Here is a 26,286-nt window from a genome sequence, read left to right as displayed (position 1 = left end):
TTTATTTTCACTGCACAACTCAGGCAGAATTTGGCATACATGCACTATTGACAGGAAGAACCTGACAACTTCTAATCTAGAGCCCCACATTTGTTTCTTTATTAGAGGATTGCATAGTATATTTGTGTTTATCATACAACTATATTTAACTTTTCTCTCATGCATAATATAATAACATTTAAAAAGTTTTACTCAGCATACTGAAGTCATAGACCATTTGGAGGGTTTAGAAGCTACTGTGCTCCTAACTTACTTTTTGGGTTCTCAAATACTGAAAAGTTAATAGTTGGAGGCTTCTTAAATCCAGGATTATATTGAATAATTTATATGATATTCAAAATTATAACATTCCTATAACACAAAAAATACACTCAGCCACAGGCATCAGGATGTAAAGACAAATTTAAAAATTAACTTTGAAATTAATCCCTCTCAAAAGTCTTAATTCTCTCCTTGCCTTCAAGGATATACTTTCTCCAAGAACTCAGAAGACCCTAAACCTTTTGAATGGATTAGAATTCACATTACTGCCTCCCTGAAAATGTTTTGCCTTCATCTTTTCAACAGGCATATTAAAACTGAGTATTCCTGGTTTTTCCCAAAGTTGCCAAAACTGTTTCTAAAGAAGAAGGCCTGCAAGAGCCTAGCAACAATCAATTCCCACATGTCACCATGAGTGCCTTCAGCTGACATCAAAACCAACTGGACACTGAAGAAATGCAAGAACCAGATTTTGTTTCAGTAGGATTATTAGACAAGGCACTGCATGTTATGGCATATTAAGGCACAGTTTAGAATTAATTCTCAGAGGCTTTGGAGAACTGTTTAGAGCAGCTAAAGAGGAGGCTTGCATCACTCTTTTCTGCCTTTTCTAAGAGGCTACGTAAGAACAAGAACAAAAGTATTTAAGCTAGAAGTAGATAAAATTAATCTTTTTTCATTACCTTTACAGTGTTAACTTATATCAAGTTGAAAGCAGGCTTTCATTTTTTAAAACAGGTTTCATTTTACTCAAATTTGTTGAAATACCATGATCTTAGGAGACAAAAAAATATTAGAGGCTTCCAATATACTTCCAAATCTAAAATTAATTCAATTTCAGTGGCAGAACACAACATTTTTTTAATGATCAACTTCTGTTCAACTGGAAAACATACACCTTCATTAAAAGGATCTTGTTTCAATGATTTGCTTCTGCTAGAGAAGCCCACCACAGCAATCCCTTTCTCATCTCCCTCTTCCACACCACTTTCCTCCAAAAGAACAGGTGAAGTTTTTAGGCTGTTTCAACTCTTGTACTGATATTATCTTATTTTGGCAAAGACTTTGTGTGACGGTGTTCGCAGGGGTTCTTGGATGAGGGAAGAGACGAGGATCTGGCTCCATGTTTCAGAAGGCTTGATTTATTATTTTATTATATATATTATGATAAAACTATACTAAAAGAATAGAAGAAAGGATTAAATCAGAAGGCTGGCTAAGAATAGAAAAACAAGGAATAATAACAAAGGTTTGTGGCTCGGCTCTCTGTCCGAGCCAGCTGACTGTGATTGGCCATTAATTACAAACATCCAACATGGGCCAATCACAGATGCACCTGTTGCATTCCACAGCAGCAGATAATCAATGTTTGCATTTTGCTCCTGAGGCCTCCCAGCTTCTCAGGAGGAAAAATCCTAAGGAAAGGATTTTCCATAGAAGATGTCTGCGACAACTTTGAACACTGGAGCAATGCCAGGACCTGGATGTTGTCCCTTGCTTCAACTTGGAAAAATAACAGGACACACCTCTGTCGCCTCTAGCATATGATGAGGCCTCAGATTCCATGCAAGAAATTGCACCTAGGTAGCAGCTTGAAGCCTTCACTGACATGTGGGGGTCTGGGTGGAGGATAAATGGGCAGGAAAATCCTGCCTGAACAAAACCTTAGCACAAAGGTATGCAAGAAGCCACACAAGGTGTGATTAGTCTCACTGAGGTGCAGCCTTGTGCATCAGCAGTGAGTAAACTCAGCACATCCTGTAACTCCTGGTGCCAAAGGCACACACAGCACAACTTGTGACAAGTCAGACAAGTCTTGTTAATCAATCAGAGCTGGGAACCTGTCTGCCCTTCCTGCTGCATCCTGGGGACAGAGGTTATCCCTTATTCCGCTGTCTTGGCTGGCGAGCAGCAGTGACACTCAGCTGGCATTTAACAGAGACATAAGTGCCATGAATAGATGTGTCAGCAGGACAGAGCTCCTCCATGTCCCCTCCAGCCTGCTGGTGAGATGCCAGTCACAAGCAAAGCAAGACAGGATGGTCTCAGGTGCTTGGAATAAGTAATGGGCTTCTTAAAACTTTGGAAAGTATACTATTCTGGCGTTTCTGATAGTCTCCTTGGCAAGCTTCAGAGAAAGCTGGATGTGCAGTTTTCAGATCCAGTTTGGAACCTCTTTCCTTTACAAAGCCATCATCTGAAGAAATAAAATTACAACATTTTCTAACAGAAAATTGTGACTTGAAGACCTTTTGTCACTGCTTTACACTTGCAAGGCCCTTTGCATGTCCAAAGCTCCCAACATTGATAAGGTACACTGTCCACAAGAAGCAATTTCTAAATAGAACAGCTAGAAACAAATCCTGCCAGTGCTGTTTAAATTGAAAATACCATTCTTGCAGACAAAATGTTCATATGTATGTTCATTTAGTAACAATTACCTAGCACAAGAACAGCCAATATTTAAGAAGAAAGGAACTTAATTTACCTTTGCTTTTCTTTCCATGTCCTTTTAAGTACCTGTTCAGAGAGAGGAGTTAAAACTCAGGGAAGTTTCTTTCCTCCTCGTCCATTCATTCAGTTGTATTAATTAAAAAATTTTGGTTTTAACAGACAAAGTAAGCTTTCTTTCATTTCTAGAAAGAAATAGAACCACTCCAGGACCATTCTTGAATGAAAATTTAGCTAATTTTTTTTAAAAAAAAGCTTTAGTGACTCAACTGTAATCTAATCCACACTTGTTTCTTTCTGTTACGACTGTAAATTTCCACGTAAACTTTACAGAAATTTAATAGTTACAGTAGGCCATTTATTTTTTCACCATTTAAGAGATAAATAAAAACACTGACATTGTCATTTTTGTAGTCTTGGTCCTATTTTTAACCCATATGATGCAAGTAAAGGACTCAAGAATATTGTATTCTTCTACAGCAGCATTGTCGTACACATCTCTTAAATGTCATTTTACTTAACTTCTGTATTCATTAAATTCCCAAATATAGCTTGTTTTGAATAATAGGAATTGAAATTGATTTAAATAAGCCCTTATTTTCTGCCAGTTTTCCAAGTTCAAATACATTTATTTTTTTCCCCCAGGGAAAAGAGCATATTCGTCTTTCCCCAATATATTTAGACTTTTACTCAAGGTTTTCAGATGTCTAACAAAGTGTATTTACTGGCTTCTGAAATGAAATGCATCATAGCACTCTAAAATTTAGTATATTATATAGTGTCATGTAAATGAGGAACTCAGACAGTAATTGTAACCATTTAAAATACTTTAAAAGATTTTATAAGAAATGTATGGCATTGATTTGTTTCTAATATATTTCATTTAAAGAATGGGGATGTCAGAAAAGCTTTGCTTAATGCTACTTCAAGTATGGATATAATAGCTCTGAAATTTTCTTCTTTCACATAATGATCATCATCACCATCATGCTTGTATTAATCAATTTACAAAATCAAACATTATTAACACATTTATTCAATGATAGGTTTTACTGACCACTTAGACGTCATTAGATCAACTCTTGGAAGCTATTGCAACAAAGTATTCAGAAACAATTTTTAGAAATTGTTGACAGGAAAAATTAGCTTCATAAAGCCATGATGTTGTTGTTAAAGAAACCATGGGAGTGTTTACATTAAAACTGGAAACAAAGTTTTCAATTTTTATTGTCAGGAAATATCTATAAATTTAAGATTCAGGAAAGTTTTTAGCAGTATGCTGAGCTGTAAGTTATGGAGACCTAAGAATTACTAAGATTTATAGAGTTCTTAGTGTCAGGAAAGGGAAAATTGAATTTTTTCAAATATTTATCTCTGATGAAAAAGGTTATCTACTTCCACAAAACCCCCTTTTCAAACTTGTGCTAAATGGAAGCAAGCAGAAAATTATTCCTGTCCCAGTTTTCAGGAGAATTAACATCAACTTCATCCTAGTAAGGGTAGTAAATTATCAACTACAAATGAGTTCATCATTTGATCTAAATATAAGTACATAGGCATAATCAAAGCAGATTTCAAATTCTGGGTAACTTTGGAATCATCTCAGAGCATCTCATGCCTATTAAGAACATATTAACAAAATCACTTTGGCACTCCTGTGCTGCTTTCACAGATTGCTTACCTGAATTCTTAACTTCATCCTGTTTTTCAAAACAGACTATATTGGCAATCATTTTAGTACACTAACAGCGTTTGGAAAACCTCATTACAAGGAGGAACCTCCTTACAGTAACCAAGACATCTTTAGTTATAAAAGTGGGGATGCTACTGTACTTATTGCTCTGACCCAATTTGCTGCATCTTCCTACATTTCTTATAACTCTAAGAACATCTCAGAGAGGAAGATTCTGTTTGTCACCTTTTTACATACAGAGAAGAACCCTTCATGAAAGAAAAAATAAATGATAGCTTTTTTTATTATATTCCTTTAACTGGTGTTGAATGCCAAAATATTTAAATCCCACTTCAATGAAAGAACCCCTAGGTTGTTTCAGCAGATTATTTCTACGAAAGATAGAAGAAAGCCTTTATTACTGTATGAAAAGAAAGTGGTGATGTCAGAGCAATGATTTTGATCCTGCTTGTGTGGAACTGCTACTGTAAAACAAAATAAGCAAACAATGGGAAGGTGACTTGATATGCCAACAACACACAACCATTGCTGTTTTCACTCATGAGAAAAGCACCACTGACTGATAGAATAATTTGGTGCAGCCTGTACTTCTTGAAAAGCACAGAGATTACAGCAGAGATTTCATTTTTGTTTCACATGAAATTTGCCTTTTGTGCCCTATGAACTCATAAGGGAGAAGCCTAATGTGTTGATATACTATATCAGTATATAGTATATTCTTCCATGGCAAGCAACAGCGCTGAAGAGAGGCTCGGGGATGCAGGTGAGTGTCAGAGGAGCAGCTGTATCACTCAGAAGTGCTCCATGCAGAGTGCTCAGAGGCTGTTTCTCACCCACCCCTCTGCAGTTCTTCACCACATATAAAGTTCTCCCAGCAGCTACATTAGCAGAACCACCTTGGGGACCAGGGCCAGCAATAACTCAGTGACTGCTGTGAAGCCTAAAGTGGTCCTGCCATCTAGAGGAAAATCAGCTTCAAGGCTTTGGAAAAAAAAAAATCAGGAGTCATTCAGAGGAGCATTCAGCAGCACTGGGGAATCCACTGGGCAAGGACAGGAAGAAGCCAGAATTTCTTTGAAGACAATTTGCCTTGGAAATTTTGAAGTTTAATTGATACCTATAGATCTGCATGCATTAGGAATTTGCCTTTGTCTGATTTTCCATTCTAACTTTAGCAGATAACAAAAGCATCAAACAAAAAGCTTGTCAGAAAGTCATTAGCAAGAAAAAAGCAACAACTACTATTGCCAAATAGGTTTCTACATCGCCTGCCTCCTGTGCTTATGATTTATTACATCTCTTTCTGCACAGAAAGGTGATTTAGAGAGAATTTGTTTGAATATTAAACTCTGGAAAGTCGTAGGGGTCTGCTAGGAAGGCAAGACTCAGCAAGTAGTGGATTTGAAACTTCCTTGGAAAAACATGATGTAGAAAAATAACACAGCCCAGTCTAGCTCCCCTGAGGTCTTTCAATTTTTATTTGTGGGCTGTCCCATTAGACAGAAGACACAAGACTCTGCTTCCACTGAACTCGTGCTGCAAGGAAACAGCAAAATGAGGAGAAGAGCTATAAAACTGAGAAAATTTGGCATATATTTCAACAACTGATAGAACATTTATGAAGTTTAATGTCCTAGGATGACTTTATGTTTTTGAATTCTATCCCCATTCATCTGTTTATCTCAGAAATAAGTTTTGCACCTTTAAGACTGGTTCCAAGAGCAAGGGTGGGGAAGAGAAGAAAATCTTTTCCCAAACCAGTTGGGGAAGGGGCTGCTTGAATCTGCTTTCTAGATAAACTCTTTCAAACGTTTTCTCTCAAATTTGCCCTAAACCAGGACAGTGCAATAGCTTCATTAACACTTTAAGAGAATAAAGACCCCAGGGAAAAGAAGTGGGTTTATATTTAAAAGAGGTGTCATGCATACATGGCTGACACCTCATGGCTGTTGCTCTTATTGTAGTCAAAAGTTGGAAACTGGGCATATTTTCCAGTTTAAACCACAGAGATTGGTGGAAAAGTGATGTTTGCAGCTATTGCAGATACACAGCCCAGAAGATAGCATTTACAGATGGATCAATTATTTAATTTACTAATTAATTGTGGGGTAAAGTGTGCGTGCTGAAGCAATCCCCTATATACTCAGCACCTAGGCTAAGTTTCAATACAGAAACTCATAGTGTTAAATAGCAAGTTATTGAAAAGATCCTTGCATATCAGGCTATTAAGAAAATTTTGTTTAAAACAATATTAACCTTGTCTTGTAACTGAACTGGGATTATTCTTGAGTTCAGTTGATCTCTTTCTGTGCAGATATGGGAATTTCTTTCCTATGAGGTGCTATGGTAAATTGCTGGAAGGGCTGGCTTTTTGCAGAGAAGAAGAAGCCAGACTCCACAGCTTCTTAACAAAACCCAGTGCCCTCAAGTCCACTATTATGCCACCACTACCATTTCCGCAAATCCAGTGTCTTCCATCATCGTTTGAGGGGCCTGCAGCTGCTTTCACACAGCTGAATCACACTGATTACAAACCCAAGGCATGTGGGTTCTGCTCCAAGCTAGAAGTGATCTCCTTCCCCAGCCATTCCTACCATTTGTCATTTCTCACCATCCTACAGGGAACATCCCACCTGCTCCTAGAGAAACCTTAAAGCCCTTAAGGACAAGGATCATTTCTGTTTTAAATGATAATATGGTAATATTTGCTCAAATATTATGTTACATATGCCCAAATATTTATGTTAATATTTGCCCAGATATATAGTGCACAGGAATCTAAAACACAGTTATTTATAAATTGTGTTCATAATAACAACTTAGAGCTTTTTGTCGTGTTCTGTTTCTAAATTCCACATTTCAAAAGGCCATTTGGATCTCTGCTTCCTTAGCTATTCCTCATCAATCAAGGTAATTGGTTTTGAACCTGTTTCTCTTATTCTTAGTTATAGAGATTACTTCATACTACAGTAAGTGTTGATTGTATTGAGAGAGTGCTGATTTTCCTGTTCTAAAGTTTATTTCTTTTTTCTTCTCTCGAAAAATTTTCAATCATACTGTTAACTTCATTATGGATTTCCTCATAAAAACAATAAATAATTTTTCTTTTAATCCTTCCATGTGAGGAAATATCAGGCTTTTTACCAGATTTGTGAGCTTTAAGGAAAAACAGAAGGAAAACAAGCATTTTTTGTGCTGCAGCTTGCTCCACTGGGAAAGCCTTCTACTATTTACAAGTCTGCTGCTGTCAGAACTGACAGTCAGGTACAATTCTCTGCCACTGATAAATCAGAGAGTGGGAATCAAACTAGAAAACAGCCTCATCACCCTGGATTTTAGGGGCTGAGCAATAGGCTGAGCTTTCTCAGTGTCGCAGCCACAAGGACAGGATTCCAGCTTTCCTCCATGCCAGACCAAGATCCCTTTTTCCAGCCTTGCCACAGTCCTGGAGACCCCTAAACACTCCTCCCAGGGCTGAAGATGTGCTGTGTAGCACATCTTAAAATCAGTTCACATTTTTACTTTCAGAATAGGGTAATACATCTTTGGAGCCTAAATTCAAGCAGAAGGTCCTCCAAGACAGTTTCTGCTGTGGATCTGTGGCTTTGCATTTTCTAGGTCTACTTTGTGTGCACGTTGCATTCATTGTTTCAGTACTGAGGAGCAAAATCCCTGCAGATTGACTTAGAAAGCAACAAAATAAAAAACACACTTCTAAAGTATTAAAAAACCAAACAGGCATCAAACCTGAATTTACAAATAATCTTCTAGTTATTTAAATATAATATATACTACAGAAGCATGGCTCCTGAGCATGAAAAAGGCACTGGTGAATAAAGGCCTGGAAGTAACAGAGCGGGATGCAGATGCTCTGCACTAGCACGGAGCAATGCTACCACCTTCTGGAGAATTAGAGGCAGCCACTGCTCGGCTCCGGTGGAGCTCCCTGCTCCTCTGGCACAAGGAGCTGGATACACTCAGCATGAGAGAATGTATCGCTAAACCTTCAGTACAAGAAGATGTGCCCCCATTGCCTCGCAATAGCAGGCAAAATTATTTTAACCTGCCTTATTTCAGTGAAGGATTTTGTCTTTTACCATGCATTACCCACCAACTCGTCACACCAGCTAACAAGAAAAGCACTCCTGCAGGTCAGTTCTGAAGTTTACACCATTCACCAAAATGCACACGCTCCTTTTCAGACTCGGACGATGCCGAGCAGCAATGAGATTGTGATGAGAGCTGTTCTGTGTTGAAGAACGCTGCCTTTCTGCAGACATATTTTGACTTAGCAGCCTAATGCAGCACCACAGAATTCCAAAACATCTGTTGCTAAGCATTCTGCAGAGATGTGAAGAGGTGCATTGTCAAAGCAGCCATCCTGTCGTGCTCTGACAATGAAGGGACAAACTGGAAAGGAACTTGGCCAAGTATGTCCATGCTGTGAAGATGTAGCAATGAAAGAGATATCCCTACAATATTTTTTCCTGTTTGAAGCACTGCTTTCCCTGGACAACATACTTGTTCTGCACAACACAAACAAGCTTAAAAAAGGAAATACTACAAATGTTTACAAAAGTACTTTTTATTTTGGAGAAAAAGTATAAAAGCAAAAGAGCAAAAGATTAATTTTAAATTCTCTAAGCTGCCATGTCTGCTGTATAATGAACATAAAGTTATATACAGCAAAAAGCTTAATGGCAAATCCCATAGAAAGTTTTGATTGCATTGAACTGTATTTCTCTACTTGATAAAAAGAAGATAAATATTCTCCTTTTAAATAGAAGTTATTCTCCCAAAAACAGCTGTGTTCTGGACATCAGTGGCATTAAGCAAGCTGTTTGCACACATCAGTAGAGGAGTATAACCTTCAATGTGGAGGTTTAAACCTTCAATTAAGACATTTATGGGTGGCATAAATTGAATTCTGTCCCAGCTTCCAACAATCAACTGCAACTCTCGTTCCAAAGTCTGCATGAAGATTCTGAGCAACTTACAGATCACAGAAGTGGCAGTTTGTACCTTTTTTGGTCTATTTTTAATCCTTATAATTTCAAAGTGGATTTTAGGCTAGTAATTACATTTTGGGCTACTTTTTCCTCGAGACAGAAGGAAAAAAAAAAATCAAAATACAAAAACATTAGAAAAAGAAGCACTGAAACACTATTACACATTTTCCCCAGATAAGATGGCATGGAGTAAAATTTAGGAAGTCTAATTCCTAAAACTTCCTAAAAAAACCACCACCCATCCAAAAGTTTACATGTAACTTAAAGCTCTTTTTTCTTCTTTTTCTCCTGAACCATCCTGTCACCATCACCCTCACTACAAAAGCACACTGGCTTTGGCTCAAAAATACTTAGCCGTAGACAGTACAGATACAGACAGAAGTCTGGCCTTGTGAACAGAATCTGAACAGAATCTGAGCAGGAAATGAAGAAATTAGCCCAGGAAAATCTTTAATCTGCTGGTATTTGGTATATCATGTACTCATTACATACAGAATAATCCATTAATTGCCATAACCTAAAATTAAAAATGTATAGCAGAAGCTGAAAGTGAGCAGGAAGGATTTCTCAAAGGGAAGAGTATCTGTTCTCAAAGGCAAGTCAGCATCTGATATAGGAATGCAAGGCTAATTAATTATTTGTGCAGTCAAATTTCAAAAATCACATACTATAGAAAAACTTGCAAAAATTATAATTAAATCATCAGGTGAGGTGCACAAAAGAAATACAGGTTACCTGTATCAATCATGAACCAGGGGGGGAAACTGTTTCAAGGCTGGTCTATCATCTAAAACAATAAACTTCTGGGTTCAGTTTTTAGCTAGTTGTTGTGGTTTGACACTGGCCAAAGGCTGGTGTCACTCACCCTCTGTGGCACTCACCCTCTCCTGCCACAGCTGGGTAGAGGAGAGAGAAATTTAATGAAGGCTTCATCAGCAGAGATAAATTCCAGGAAAAAACATTCCAAGGGAAAAAAAGGCTCAATTTAGAGTTACAAAGTCATTTGAATTTATTACTAAAAAAATTAGAGAAAGATAATGAGAAGTAAAATAAGCCCGTAAAAACGCCTTTTATTTCCCCCAGCCCCTCTCTCCTTAGCACCAACAGCACCAGGAGACAGGCCATGGGGGTTTTGCTCAGTTCATCACCCGAGGTTTTCTTCTGCTGCCCAGGGAAGGGAATTCTTCCCTTGCTGCACTGTGGAGTCCCTCCCACAGGAGATACCTGTGAACTTCTCCAGGTGTTTCCAATCTCATGAGTAGCTGTCCTACCAAAACTGCTGAAATGTGAATCCCTTCCAGAGGTGAACATTCCTCCCAAACTGCTGTGCCGTGGGTCTCTCTGCCCACAGGGAGCAGTGCTCCAAGGCCAGGCTGCTCCAGCCTGGAAGCTGGGCCCTCTCTCTCCACCAGGCCTGTCAATGGAGCAGAGCCTCCTCCAGGCTCTCCCACTCCGTGAGGGCACCTTCCCCGGGGGCTGTTCATGGATCTCTGCATTCCCCGTGGATCCCCATTCCCTGCGGGTGGATCTCTGTGTTCCCCATGGATCCCCATTCCCTGCGGGTGGATCTCTGCATTCCCCATGGATTCCCATTCCCTGTGGGTGGATCTCTGCATTCCCCATGGATGCCCATGGGCTGTTCATGGATGTCTGCATTCCCCATGGATCCCCATGGGCTGTTCATGAATCTCTGCATTCCCCGTGGATCCCCAGGGGCTGCAGGGCCACAGCTGCTCCACCATGGGCTCACCATGGCCTGCAGGGGAATCTCGGCTCTGGGGCCTGCAGCACCTCCTGCCCTTCCTTCTCCCCTGACCTTGGTGTCTCCATGTCGTTTCCCCTCACACGTTCTCACCTCGTCCTCTTCTCTGGCTGGAATTAAAACCCCACCACTATTTTCCTTTTGATTACTTCTTGAATATGTTATCAGAGAGGTGTTACCATCATCTCTCATTGGCCCAGCCTTGGCCAGCAGCATGTCCATCTTCAGAACCATCAGGGACATGGTGGAAGCTCCCAGCATCTTCTCACAGAAGCCATCTCTGTGGCCCCCTTGCTACCAGAAACCAGACCATGCCAAATGTGAAAAATGCCAATCACTTGTTTTTAAAATTTTAAAAGATTAATAGTAATAAAATGTTTATAAAAAGTAGTAATACAATTAGAGTAATAATAATTTGGACAAATTGAATTAGGACAATATTGGACAAAAAATACAAAGAGTTACAGACATCCGGGTACCTATCTCTGGGCAGCTTGAGCCTAGAAAAGGACACCCATTAACAGAGGATTAACCCTTAAAAGCAATAGCCTGTTGCATATTCATACACTTCATACATGATGCATAAATTCCATTCAAATACAAGATTCTGTCTGATATGTGTCAACTTCTTCCTTCAAATCCTAACAGCACCTTCGAGGTGGGAAGAAGTTCATTTTTTCTGAGAAGAGGGCAATAAATTCTTTTTCTCTGAAAGATTCAAGTGTCCTGTGGCTGCTATCTCACTGTGAGTCCTTTCTTTAAAAAAAGTATCCTACATGGCATAGCTTCTGCTTTAACATTTTTTTATAACCTAAAACTAGATTTAACCCAGTACTTAAGGAAATTAATACAGCATTACTTTCTAACACAAGACATATAATATTCATTTTAATATTTGCAAAAAGCTAATCATAAATTACATGCATTTTTCACACCAAACCAGCGCACTAGTCTGACAGTTTCTATAAACTACTAGCTACTAAACATAGTAGTAACTACTGTGAAAAATTAAATTTTCTCAACACAATTCTTAGGAAAGGAACAAGTATAAAAACACTTCTTTATGATACGTAAACAAAAAGTAGTAAGAGCTCTGAAAAAGACTGCTTGTCATATTTGAAAATTATCCAAAAATGTATTATATAATAAAATGAATACAGAAATACATGTATTTTTCAACAGAAGCCTAGAAGATTTCAAAACAATAAAATAAAACCCGAAAGAATTGGCCACCTTAGTAAAGTAAAACTTAGGAACTGTAAAGTCTTGTAAGTGATAAAAGCACGTAGGGCCTGGAAAGTAGTAAATTGAGATTGGAGATTGGATGGTGACTTCTAGTTGTTGTAGATCCTACCTCCTAGGACAGTGAGAGAAATTGTGGGAAGATATGCTGGTTTTTCATTAAGTAAACCCCTCTGGAAAGGATCTGGGGGTGCTGGTGACACCTGCTGAACATGATCCAGCTGTGCCCAGATGGCCAAGAAAGCCAGTGACATCCTGGCCTGGATCAGCAATGGTGTGGCTAGCAGGAGCAGGCCAGGGATTGTCCCCCTGTACTCAGCACTGGTGAGGCCACACCTCACTGTGTCCAGTTCTGGGCCACTCACTATAAAAAAGACACTGAGCCTTTTAAGAACTGACAAATATTTGAAGATATGAGATCTTTTTTTTCCAGACAGCTTAAAGTCTTAGGCAGATAGCTGTAAATGTTGCTCATTTTTAAGTACAATTTACATTTAGAATGAAGACTACTCATGAGATGTCAATCACTGTGTCTATCTCAAATTCAAAGCTCCTCTCTAAAGGATTCAACAAAATAACAGAACTACCATAAGGATACACAATACATTCCATAAGCTGGAGGACTAGCCCGTTGCTTTAATTTCTCCATGTTTTTCACTGTACCCTTGAGATGGGATAATTGCATTGAGCATGTACAACATTTTCTCCTATTAATTTTATTCCTAAATAATTTTTTCTTATTAAGAGATTAACATTTGTCTACTTTTGCAAGATGTTTTTTGTCTTCTTCTTTTGACTTTTCTGTCACAAAGCTACAGGTAAACAAAATGCATAAGCCAAAAAGAGGGCAGAGGTAGGCACGGCTTAATCTAAAGACAGAGTTAAAATCCAGTTTAAGAAGTCAGAACTTTGGTTTATGTTTCTGTTTTAATAATTTGAGATCAGTTCTAAGTATCCTCAGCAACAGTGCTCAAACTCTATACCAACATAATTTTTCATTATTTAAAATATAGTGCAAAAGACGTAGAATGAGAATGACTGTGTTTAATTCAGTCAGAGTGAAAAATGCAAACATTCTATTTGTTCACTCCACAAAGATTTAAATGCACACAAAATTTTCTAATAAAGAAGTTCAAGACGTTATTGCATTTTTAAAGCATTTTTGTCAGACAGTAGGTTCATCATAAGATATTGACTGCACTTCAATGTCACAACAGGAAGCATGTTCAAAGATTCAGTATTGCATTCACAAGGGGAAAATAAAACTTGCAATAAATCCCATAAGATGAAACTCTCTGTTGAATCCTAAAATACAAAGATGATGAAGTTGTCAAACACACTTATTTGTAATTATTTTATTACATTTCAAGTATAATTCTTGAAACAGTAAGAAATTCAAGTAATCCTTAGACACAAAACAGGGACTTGGATCGTGTCATGAAGGAATCCATCCTCCTTCAGTCTTGATACATCAAATTTCAACTAGCTGTCTGAACTTCAATTGTTTCCTGGCTGGATTCAATTCCATAAATGCTCAACACAAATTAGGCCATCATTTTTAAGTAAAGCTTTTATTCTTTTTATTCATCCATAACATCCTCATTCATAGGCTAAACAGAGGAAGAAGGTCAAGGGTAAAGGGGGTGATAAATCGAAGACTTAAATCAGAGCACCATTACGCTACATGGTGAGGGGACAAAAAATACCACAAACTCTAATATTCTATTTTATATATAGGTTCCAAAATCACTACCATTGGTGCCTCCTAGAAGTCAGAGGCATATGGACTTCAGGCCTGTGAAGCCAAGATTTTGTGCAGGATTCATGTTCTGAGTACAATTACACAGAGCTCTAAACCAGATGGTTTCTATGTTGTTGTAGAAAAAGGATAAATTTGACGTCCCTAAACTGAAGTAGATGAACCCAGAATCTCTAGTCTGGGGTGCTCCTACCTACACCTGAATTACTTTGTATTTTACTTATAGGTCATAAAAATTAACTGAAATTAAAAGGATGAAGGAAAAAAATCATGAAGGGAGAAAACTTGCCAAAATTGGTTGTTTTAAATGTTGTTTCCCACAACTGATGTACTGTTCATGCAGTCTTGATGTCTCAAGTTTATCTGAAAAAAGTTTCAAGCAACAAATTCATATTTGAGCTGCAAGTAAACACAAAATAAATATTGACAGATTTAACTGAATTTAGCTAAAACTTTTCTAGCATGTTCTTAAAATATGCTTTTCTTTAAAAAATGCTAAAAAATAATGTTCCATACCTTTCTTACACCACTTTTTTCTTTGTCTCTAAATCATGAAACCATGTTAACATGATAACACACTTGGATATCATTGATTTCATTTAAGAAAAATAGTAAAGCTTGTAGCACTTGAAGTATTTCCTTGTTTTAATCAGCCTTCTAATTCAATGAAAACAAGGTTTGAAGATGGGTTTCTTTAGTAAAGAAAATTGGATTTTATTCTTTTAATAGATGTTTTCTATTTACTTCTGAAAGGAACTGAACCAGTTCTCCCAATGCACCTTTTAAATTTCTAACTAGGCCAATATACAAAACCAGAAAAAAAATATCACCAATCACTACTATTGATTGCATGAACATTAAAAACAAGATAACTTGTAGAGGAATGTTTTTATTGAGTAATAGGATTGCTTGTTTGATGCAGAACTCTTATAAATTATCAAGGCAGTGTGGCATTGAAATCAGACTCTAAAAGTTACAAATATAAAGAGTTTGGTGCATGGAAAGACTGTGGATATTATATCCTAATATATAAAGAATCAAAAAAAAAACCCAAAAGAACACAGTGGGGCTGGTTTTAAAAGGTTTCTCTAATATCTGTAGAACAAACAAAAGGCAGAATGCAAATAAAGTAGCCTGATCTTTTTCAACTAGCACTTTCATTAGTCACACATTGTCATTCTAAGATTTGTTTCTCAGATCAGCAGTGAATAGTGTAACTGTTACCTTTCTTCTCTTTCAATTTACAAGCACTCCTCTATGCCTCAATAAGCTTAATGACCTGAGGTTTGCTTTTGCATGTGCAGCTGTTTTGGGTGTTTTTGTGAGTTATCATAACAGAGGGAGGGCGATGCATTCCATTGTTATTTCTTAAAACTATCAAGACCTAGAAAACATGTCCAGAAAAGCTTATAAAAGTGAAGGAGAGGTTAACATTATTTCTATTCATCTTTCCAATGGTCTTGAGATATATAAGTGGCATAAAAATATTTAATTTTAAAAAATAACTCTATCATTACATACACACATTACAAATGATCCTTATGGGTCTCTTTCAACTCAGCAAATAAATAGATGTTCTTTATAATAAGAGGAAAAATCCAATAATGGATTTTGCTACTTCAGAGGATGATGAAGTTCTCTGGCCCTTAGGTCTAGTGAAAGTGTGTTAAGGAATCATATGCATACCTGTCAGAAATTGCTATTCAACAATACTGGTCATGCTGGAGCCTATAAAATACAACATTCATTTGAGTTTATCCATATAGTTTACTTCCTGTCAAAAATGACTTCAGTTATGCCTCTTAAACTTTTTGGAAAGGACTGCATTTGGGTAAAGCAAAATGCTTCCAGCTGAAAAGACAATCCCTATTAAATTACACTTGAATTTTCATAGGGCTTTCTCTCTGAGAGCTTGCAGTGTAAATGGTTATGCTATCTACATCCGCTGCCTACTTAGCTTAAGACAGACATCTACTTTTGAGATGATTTGACCTTTCCTCTTAAAAATTATGTTCACAGAAATAAAGCCAAACCACAACAGATTTAAAGAGAAATGTCAAGTCCTCCCTGCTTCACGCAATTTCAGCACTGTACCTCTTGACAATCTAGGCAAGTTTTCCCACTCTAATGAGACTAAAACTGACTTTCTCTCAGTCTCTCACACAGTGAAAATATGAAAATACTTACCTTTAAGCAAGAGGTTAACTTCATTTAAATGAACAGGGATTGTCTTTCTTAATATTAAAGACTAGCTTCATTTTTTTTTTCAAATTGACAGATTTGTGACTGGTTTAGAGCCTTATCCCAGCACCATGTAAGGGAAACTCTTAGTCTTGCTCAAATCAATGTAGATTTTACTATCAACCTCAGCAAATTTGAAATGTCACCCTAGGGTAACTTAGCCTTTGTGATGTTTTTTTCAAAGCCACTTACACTATTTGAAATTAATGGAAAATCGAGCATTCAGAATACTCAGGCAGCTTTTGAAATTTCAGACCTATTTCTAAGCAATTCAGTTCAAGAAAGAAGAAAAAAAATCAAAGCGAAATTATTCTCAGAAGTTCATAGCAACTTTCAGGCAAAAAAAGAACATGTAATGGATACAAGTTACATGAAAGTGTGAAACAAAGAAGCATTTCTGATAGATGTCAAATCACAATAGACTAATAAAATATGCATTTTATTAGATAATTTTTCTGCCCAACAGCATCCAATCATTAAATTGTAATAGCGGAGCCCTGGATTTTCTACCTAGAAAAAGCTCTGGCTGACCTGACTAAAATAATGAACTGCTGGAAAATAGTACAGTCAGGGAATACTCCTAGAAAGCAGATTTTTGTCGAACACTTTCAGTGTTAGTTCAGTCACACATGGCCTTTTTGGTATGTGAGCCATATACAGAAGTGAGCACTTCTGGAAAGTAAAAGTGTTTTGTAAACTGGTTTTAGTTCATGTAGTACTGGAAATTACATTAAAAACATGGAGACAAATGCTGTAGCTGTAGAATGTGTAGCAATAAGAGCTTCTTTGAGCCAGGTCTCATAAACTCTTGGAAATCTATTTCTCACCTAAGATAGCTCAGCTACCTTTGGAGTCATAAAATCAGCAGGATGGCTTCTGTTGCAGTGTTGGAAACAAAAAGGTTTAATGAAATGCAAAATAATAAACCCTTTACAGAGAAAAACTGATCTAAATGCAAGAAGTTCTTGCTCTTAGTAAAACACCTCACAAAAGCCATTAGTTTCTTTGTTCTCTACTTTTTCTAGTAAATTGCCCAAGCAAGACTTTTTGGTTCATGTCTAATTAGTTATCCTTAAGTTTAAGGTGAAGTCCTCAGAGCCTGTAAATGCCTTTTTCACCTAATTGAAGAAAAAAACTTCTAAGCTTCTTTCCTTTTTAAAAGGACAAAAGATAGTTTTGTCACTCCGTCAACAAGAAGCACATTCCTATAACGTGTCTGTTCCTATATACAATTGAAGGAAGGGAGGGAAAGAAAAATCCCTTGCCTTCTATTTACCTGCTGCTGACTTACTGCTGGATAAGAAATAACAAGGAGTACTAATCAAATAGCAAAGAACCTGAGCTTCAGGCCTTCAGATGGGTCTTTCTCATCTTCATACATGAAGTACTCTGTATCAGGAAGTCCAACAGATGGATAAAAAGAAATATTGAGACTCTGATGGAGACAGCAACACAGACATGGAGAAAGATTTGTACAATGCTAGTGGTAGGTTCTGCCACTCTTCAATCTCAAGTGCAAAGCTGCACTTGAAATTGTGAAGGTTCAGCAAAGGCTTAAACACAAATGAGAGAAGCAGCTGTGGTGACTCGAATTTAGCCAAAGCTGATAGAGCACCTCAAACCTTTAAAGACTTGACTATGAGGCAGAGAATTCAACAGGAGATGCATCTTAATTGAACATCTTCCAACCTATTTATGTCTAGAGATCAGAATTAAGGAGTTATCTTAAAATCAAATAAGAAAGCACCTTAGCAGTGGTAATTAATTCAGGTAGTGCAGAACACAAACCAGAACACTGGCTGACTAACAAGGAATGTGTGCATATTTTGCATCTGTGGCTACATCTTATTATAAAGCAGTACTCTGAGGATATTTTTCTGCTGGGAAAAAAACAAGTATTAAAAGTATTAACCAAAACTCTAGTAATTTTCAGCAATAAAAAAGTGTGTTATTCCAGGTCTGCACTGAAATATTGTACAGCAGTCTGCAAAACCTACTAATTTCTTGAGTTAGAGCATTAAATTTAGTTATTTATCAAGAAGGTATAACACACCTTTTCTCTAACTTCAGAAAGTATTACCTTTACTTAGAACTCAAATATCCTCCATAGTTTTGAATATTGAAATTTTTCTTTCTTCTTTTTAGGCTCTTTAAAACAGTGATAAATAGTTATTTTAATTTTGCTTTTATATTACAGCTTTTTCAGCATTCCAATGAAATAATCTCCTTACTTCTTTCCCAAACAACCCATCAAAACTTCTTGTCTTACAAATCTAAGGAATTGACAGTCTATACTGACTGGAAAGTCCAAAAGGTGTAATGTTCTGTTGGGGGTAAGGGTAGGGAAGACACCAAAGATGATTTTGAAAGTTTATCTCAACAGATGAACTACTTGAATTACAAATAAGGTGGCTTCATGACCAATAAGGGGCCCTTGGTTTTTGGCAACTTCAGTGAGACTCCATTTCAGTTCAGAAATAGAAACATAGCAGAAACAAAAAAGAAACAACTTTATTATTATTAGGGAAAAGTGTTCACAAATAACTAAACAAATTCCTACTCTTCCTGTATTCCTAGTTGTACCAGTCAAACACAAGGATTGTACATACCCAGGTGGGCAGTTTGAAGTCATTCAGTATTCAATACTAGTATGTTATTCTGAGAATAAAGCATAGTACTCCTCCATCCTCGAAACCTAGGCTGCACATTTTATGTGTAGTGCATAAAAGTACTTTAGAGAACTACTGTAAAGAAAAATGTAGATTTTATCTGTGTTACTTCTTTCTAGAGATCTACTGTTTTCCCAGTTTTCGCCTACTCATTCAACATTTTTATTCAGTTTAACTAGATGGAGATATTAATTCTTTTGTCCATCATGCCATAGTCTCTGAGTTCTACATCTGGTGTTAGAATTCCACTTATAAGTCACCATGAGACAACTTGGCCTTTGCTCCACGTTCAGAGGGTATTGTACCAAATTGCACTTTTCTCAAAGACAAAGGAATATGACTAAAATATTTCAAAGAAAGACTAAATTAGAATCATCTGTTTTAAAATTCCTGGCATCATCTTCAAGCACAATCAGTAATAAGCCTTTGGAAGGGCACATAGACTTACAGTGAACAATTTAAATAGCTTTTGCAGGTGGTCAGTGCTCTTTCAATATTGAATAGCTGAAATAGCCTTGAAGTATAAGCAATAATGGTGCAATTAAAATCGATAATGATGCATACATATATCCACACACACTGTTTACATAGGTGCATAGTAAGTGACTGTGGATGTGCTTGAGCAGTTATTTGACTGACCTACAAAAGTACATTGACTGGGAGTATTGAGATAGCAAACTATTCATCCCTTTTATGTATGTGCAGATGCAAAAAATTAATTGTATAATAGACTGTAAAACTACCTTACAGCAGATCACAATGATCTTCATGACATCAAGACAAAAATTATCAAGAATACATGAAAAATATATATGGAAAGAGCAAATAAATGACAAATTGTGTCCTCATCCAGACTGATAGATTGGAAAACACAAATTTGTGTCCAGCTGCAAAAGGAAGAACAAAGAACAAGAAGATTATCTAAAACATTGACATCTTTAATTTTCTGACACACTGAGCTTGACACAGATTGTTTAAAAAGAGAGATAAGAATATAATAATTTAGGTCCTTCATCAAGAGAACTTAGTATTTTATAAAACTATTTATTCATAAATTAATATTCTTCCAAATAGGGCTGAAATAAAAGATATAGAGATAAACAGAACACACAAGGGTTAGAAAACAATGAATTGCCAGGCTAGGTCAAGATCCAGGACTAAAATTCAACAAGAAAACCTTCTCATAATACACACTACAAATATTTGTGATCTTAAAATCAGAGCAAAAGTGATCTTAAAATAAAGTAATGCTAATCCAGTGAAGAATTTTACAGCAATGTATTTAGGACTATAAAAAAGCCCAAATTAAGCAGTATAATATATTAAATGTAACTCACAGGAATTCAGTCTCAGCTGTATAGAAAGATTCTTCTACTGTCTCATAATCACACAGTGAAACCAGTCATACACACATAAAATACACCCAGATTTTCTATTTACCTTTACAAAAAAAAGGATATGAATCAGAACCATTTATTTTTATTTTGGAAGAAAATTACTATTAATCTCTCAGTGACACTGCCACCATCCTTCTCCCTGATGCAGCTAGAACTTAGGAAAACTTATTATAAATTTACAAGTTAATTTTTATTATAAAGTTATAAGTTCTGGTTTTCAAATTGATAATTTTTAAGAATCTCATATAAGGCAAAATAAGGCAAAACATGCAATCATCTGCAACATATTGTATCACAGCACAATATTTTCTAACCTGAAATAATGGTGTAAACAAAGAATTACTGCAATCTTTGCTTTCACCAGTGAGATTTGATAATGAAACAACAAGTAAGCATTCTGCAGAAATCTGTCCATTGCAGCACCAATGAAAATATGTAAACATGTAAGAAACATGAGGAAACCTACCAGCAGACACATGATGCTTCTAACTTGAGACGTCCCAGAATGATAAGAAGTATTATCAGAATATTTAATTCTGATAATACTTCAGAATTAAAATACTATGGGGGCATTTAATCTTCTTTGGACCAAAGAGTGGATAGTGCAATGGAAATATTTTGCTTGGCTTTTTGTTTAGATCCGTGCTGTTACAATTTTTCTAAAAAAATTCTATTTTCTTTATCTAGTCAGCCCCCTTTAATATTGGTTAAGTAGCATTATCTTCTCATCCTACAGCTTTTCATAAAATTTGTGGTCATTCACAAGTTTATGGCCATTTGATAATGACAAGTTATTTATATTTCAAGAAAAACTATTGTGTGTCTCTCTCACCAATACAAAGTTTGGAATATACACACAGTATATTCCAATAGTCAGTGGGGAAGGGAGGAAATCACTCTAAACTATGCAAATAGGACAAGACTTAAGTAAGAAGGCCAAAAATTTATCACTGTACTATTTTGTTTCTACATTTATAGCTAGTTAATCCAGAAATAAATTTGAGACATTTTTGGCAGTTCAGAAAAATACAGGCAGGACCCACTGTTGAAATACTTTTAGAAGCATCATATTTCTCCAAAAAGGAGTCTGCAGGATCCATTAGCCTCTATTTAATACCTACAAACTAAGGAAAACCACAATAAAAGTGGGTAGTCCTACATCTGTTATATTTTAAAAATCCTCTTTTTTAACTAATCAAGAATAATTTAGTATATGTTACAGTTGTGGATATTAAAGCCACTTAAGTGTAGGACTGCAGACCAGTTTTTCATAGACCTTAGTGCCTACCAAGCCTAGTTTTTCTTGCAAACCCAAGGTTTACATTTTAATTCTGCCATCCCTCTCCACATCTGAAGAGAGGGGTTGTTTGACAAACAGTACAAAAAATAAGTTTTGATAAGAAACTGTTTTGCCTGGCCTACAAAGTTTGGGATTGTTTTAACAACATGTAAAGAATAAGCCAACATTAGATAAACTCAAGTTTACCAGCAATTTAAACAAAAATATAAAATTCACTGCAGTATGAGCTGACATTCAAGGATCAGTGGTTGATACAGAAAATCTATTATTTTCGAAAGATGTAGGTTTGCTCACTGGAAATGGACATGAACTAAAAAAGAAACCAAGAAAAAACACCAAACAACCAAAAACTCAGGTAAGATTAAAAAAAGAAAGCAATTAATACCTTTAACCCCAGTGTTCCATAACAACAGCATATGTTTTTGCAACAAAACTTAGAAGTCATTATGAAGCAGTGTCATAAGTTTATAACTGTTTCCTGGAGAAGGCTGGGTTTATTAGCTCTGTGCTCTTGAAGGACAAGAGGGTTGCACACAGATTCTCTTAGCAAAAAAATTTGCTGTTTGAATTAATATTTGGGAAAAGGGAGATTTAGCATCTTAACAGTAGGGAAAAGGATATCAGATGTATGGACAGCTACTGAGATTGGTCTAAATCAAAAACTCAATGAATAATTTCTATATAAGAAATAGGTAAATTTAAATTAATTTATAATTTTTTCCAGATTAGAAGATGAATGTTAGAAATAAAGTTGCATTGTTTTGGGTTTGCTTGGATTTTTCCTGGGTAACCAGTTTTAGTGAGACAAGATCTTTTATAAAGACAGTTCAAAATAACAGTTTACAAATAATTTAAAAGTGAGCTGAGACTTATACAACTTCCTAATAGTCAAGAGTGTTCAGTTTTAATATAATAGAATATTAGATGTATAATACAGTGTTCTCACTAAAAAACTCATTGAGCTCTGGTGCACACCATGACTTCATGCAGTCTGGAATATCCCTTTGGTGAGTTTGGGTCACCTTTCCGGGCTGTTTCTCCTCCCACTCTCCCAGGCACCTCCAACTTCCTCAGCAGGGCTGATACAAAAAGCAGAAAAGGCCTTGGCTCTGTGTGAGCCCTGCTGAGCCATAACAAAAACATCTCTGTGTTATCAGCCCTGTGTTCAGCACAAATCCAAAACACAGCCCCATACCAGCCACTGGGAAGGAAATCAACTTGTACACAACTGAAAAAAAAAATAAAATTAAGTAGTGAAAACAGAACCAAAAAAGGATAAAGACATTTCTTTCATGGGAGCCATGATTTCCTAGGTTTCCATCATATGAAATATAAAGTATGTCCAGGGAATCCCTAATCCAATATTTCTTCTACTAAAAGTAACACCTAGGGGGGCTACAGTTGAGAAAAGCTAAAAATTTTCTGTAAAATATGTTTTTAACAGCACACTATAAAGAATTAATAACAAATATTTGTGAATGTACTGAACACAGCAGAGGAAAATTATTTTTAATATGGATATTAAAACTGTAGGAAAATGGTTATGCATTTAATAACCATATAATGAATTATTAAAATAGATGCATATATTTTCATCTATTGCAACAAGACATTAAAATCTCTATTTAGTAATAGAATAGGAAAACAGCCAGAAAATGCTGGTAAATAATGCAGTATTTAAGATGTTATAACAACTCTTAAATTCAGGAAGTAGAAAGCCATGTGGTTTTCATGCTTTCTAAAGAATGATAAGCACTCAACTAAAGAATTACTTAATTTAAAAAATAAAAATATTTATTATTTAAATCACACAGAGCATGAGAAAGCAAATACCAAGCAGTAGCATCATTAATCACTCCATCAGCCAGTAGCTCCAAGAGAGAATCTCTAAGTACCTTGTACATAGCAGAAGACAAAACTGAGGCACTCAAAACCTTTTATGGCTCAACAAGTTAATTTATCTAAAACTGGCAAACTGTACAGTCAGCCAAAAAAAGCAACATTGACAACAACTTCGTCAGAATTAATTTTTTAGCTTATCACCATTGCTTCTTGAATATTAAGGGATTTTCTTGCCCTACCAAAGTCCTACCTACTCTACAAATTTTTGCAGGTGTTGTTTAATTCAATTTTGCCTGTTGGAACTGGCAGAACCCATAGGCAGTCACACTACCTATGTAGTGTGTTCTGGAGTTGTACTCAACAGAAAGAATTATGAACATTTGATTTCCTACAATTACCAGATAATATTAAGTTCTTTTCTGATTAAAAACAACATTCAAATAATATTTTGCATTAGGATTTGGCAGAAAGGAAAGTTTTTTTAATGGAATCATTATGAGCAAGACACACACACGTGTTCAAAACAGAATACCATAACTAAGTTAAAATAGGAATTGAGTATGTCATTGAGTATGTAAGTAGGAATTTTGAAATATGTCAGCAAAGAAGCTAATTAGTCATTAATAGACTAATCTATTGATCTTAGTACCTAAATATACTTCTTCAAAATTCCCTTTAGAGTTTAAACTTCACTTACCTTTCCACATTTCCAGTTTCCCATAAGATGCTAACCTAATATGCTCAAATCAAAAGGAAATGTTAGTATTATTTATTGGGTTTAAAAATAAAAATGAAGTACAAAACCTGATCATCAGCAAGGAGTCATCTGGAAATATATATAATTATGCCCCAAAAATACAAAACTATAGACTAAATTATTGACATCTGTAAAATATAATCTGTGCCAAGATTCTCTGTGCTTGCAGAATTTTTCTCTGTAAACTATCTGACCTTCTTCTGTAATAGACATGAAAGTCATGGAGCCTTTAGAAATGATGAAAAATGTTGGACGTCACATCAAACCAAAGCTCCTTACACAAGTGACTGTTAGTATAGAATTTGAGAGAATTTCTATACACAAAACTCAATGCACTCTGCAAGGAGAATTAGAAGAAAAGGACAAAAATGTGAAAGATTGCCAAATTAAATTGCAGTTATTTGAACGAAAACTTTAGAAGTCCAGTAGACTATGAAAAAAGGAAAAACAAAGCTAAAGTGCTTCTTATCCACAAGTGTACATTGACAAAACAGTTGCCATCCAGTCATGTCTCTTCCATAGCTTTTATTCTAAACTATTTTGTTTCTGTTAAACGTATTTTAATTGCAGTAGATGGTAGAAAAACAGTTCTTTACAAACTTAACTCAATATTTACTTGCTAGAAATTGGGCTGCTAAGTAGAAACCCTTATTTAGACATTAGCCTTAGCTTCTCATCCTTGAGGTCAGAGAAATTATTTTTCACAAGTCAGAGGCATTTGCATCACAAAGTCGTGTCAGGAAAATTTGCTTTTAAATAAATAACTGCAATTAGGGTTTGTTAAGTCAGTTTAATTCCCACCAATCAAGACATTATTAGAACTGTTACCTTTTCCCTTCTACTTTGTGAAATTCTTTGTGACATTTTTCATAGACCATTGTGACGCTTACCATAAATAGCATTTCAAATCCATCTCAATTTTCCCCCCTTTCCCTAGAGTAATGAAACCACACAGCTAAAAAAAGAATGTTTGCTGTATATGTGAGGCTATATTGCTAGACTCTCGCACAGAAGAAAATTTAAAACAAGTTTACTGTCCTTAAAAAACAGATTACTTGTGCAATACTAGGAAATGTAACACAATATGTCTACCTCAGTAATATGGGACCATTTTTCTTCCCTCAATTACATTACAGCATCTATTGACCTGTGCTATAAATCTCACAAGAACAGAAATTCTCCTCTGTCAACTTTCAAGCCTGCACAGATTCCTAAATATCTCCAACACATCTGGAGAATCTGTACAAGTTATTTGCAGTTATCAATATTGCAAAACTTGACTTTTACATCTCCTCAGCTCATCAAGCAACTTAGGAACTTAGTTAAAAAACTTGAGTGAAAGAGGCTAGTAAGTATGTTATCAATTTAAAATAGAATCCTCTGCACTAAGAAATAAAGGTTTTCCTGCTGAGTTTCTAGATCCTGACAAAATAGCAATCTTTCAAGACCCAGAACTCATTACTTTAAATTCACCTCTTTACTTTTGACTGAATTACAGGAAGGACAAAAATTGTTAGACCATTGCAATTTACTCACGTGCTGAACCAATCCATCCAGCCTCCTAAGCAAATACATTTGTAGCAAGTTTTTGTTTAAAGTACCTGTTGCAAAGATCAAATGAACTAACTCTGGTTTTGGTTAGCTGTTTATTTTTTATAAAGACAGTGCCAAAAGGAATGGATTAACTTACCTGACTTGGAATAGCACTGTTTAATGACTTAAATTTTAGCAAATATCTTGGAACAACCAAATGTTCTGGTTTGGTTTTGGTTTTGTTGTTTTTTTAGTTTGGTTCTCTCCAGTAATTTAAATTGACATCTCCCACTGCTAGTAAAACCCTTTTATCCCATTTATGTCAGATCTAGTCCAGTAGTGCTATTGATATTTGCGTATTTTGCCTAAG

This window comes from Melozone crissalis, unplaced genomic scaffold (genome assembly GCF_028551555.1).
Source record: "Melozone crissalis strain CALT ecotype California unplaced genomic scaffold, PUWL_Pcris_2 ptg000039l_1, whole genome shotgun sequence".
Classification (NCBI taxonomy): domain Eukaryota; kingdom Metazoa; phylum Chordata; class Aves; order Passeriformes; family Passerellidae; genus Melozone; species Melozone crissalis.
The sequence above is the reverse complement of the archived record's forward strand: the minus strand, read 5'-3'. Positions refer to the sequence as shown.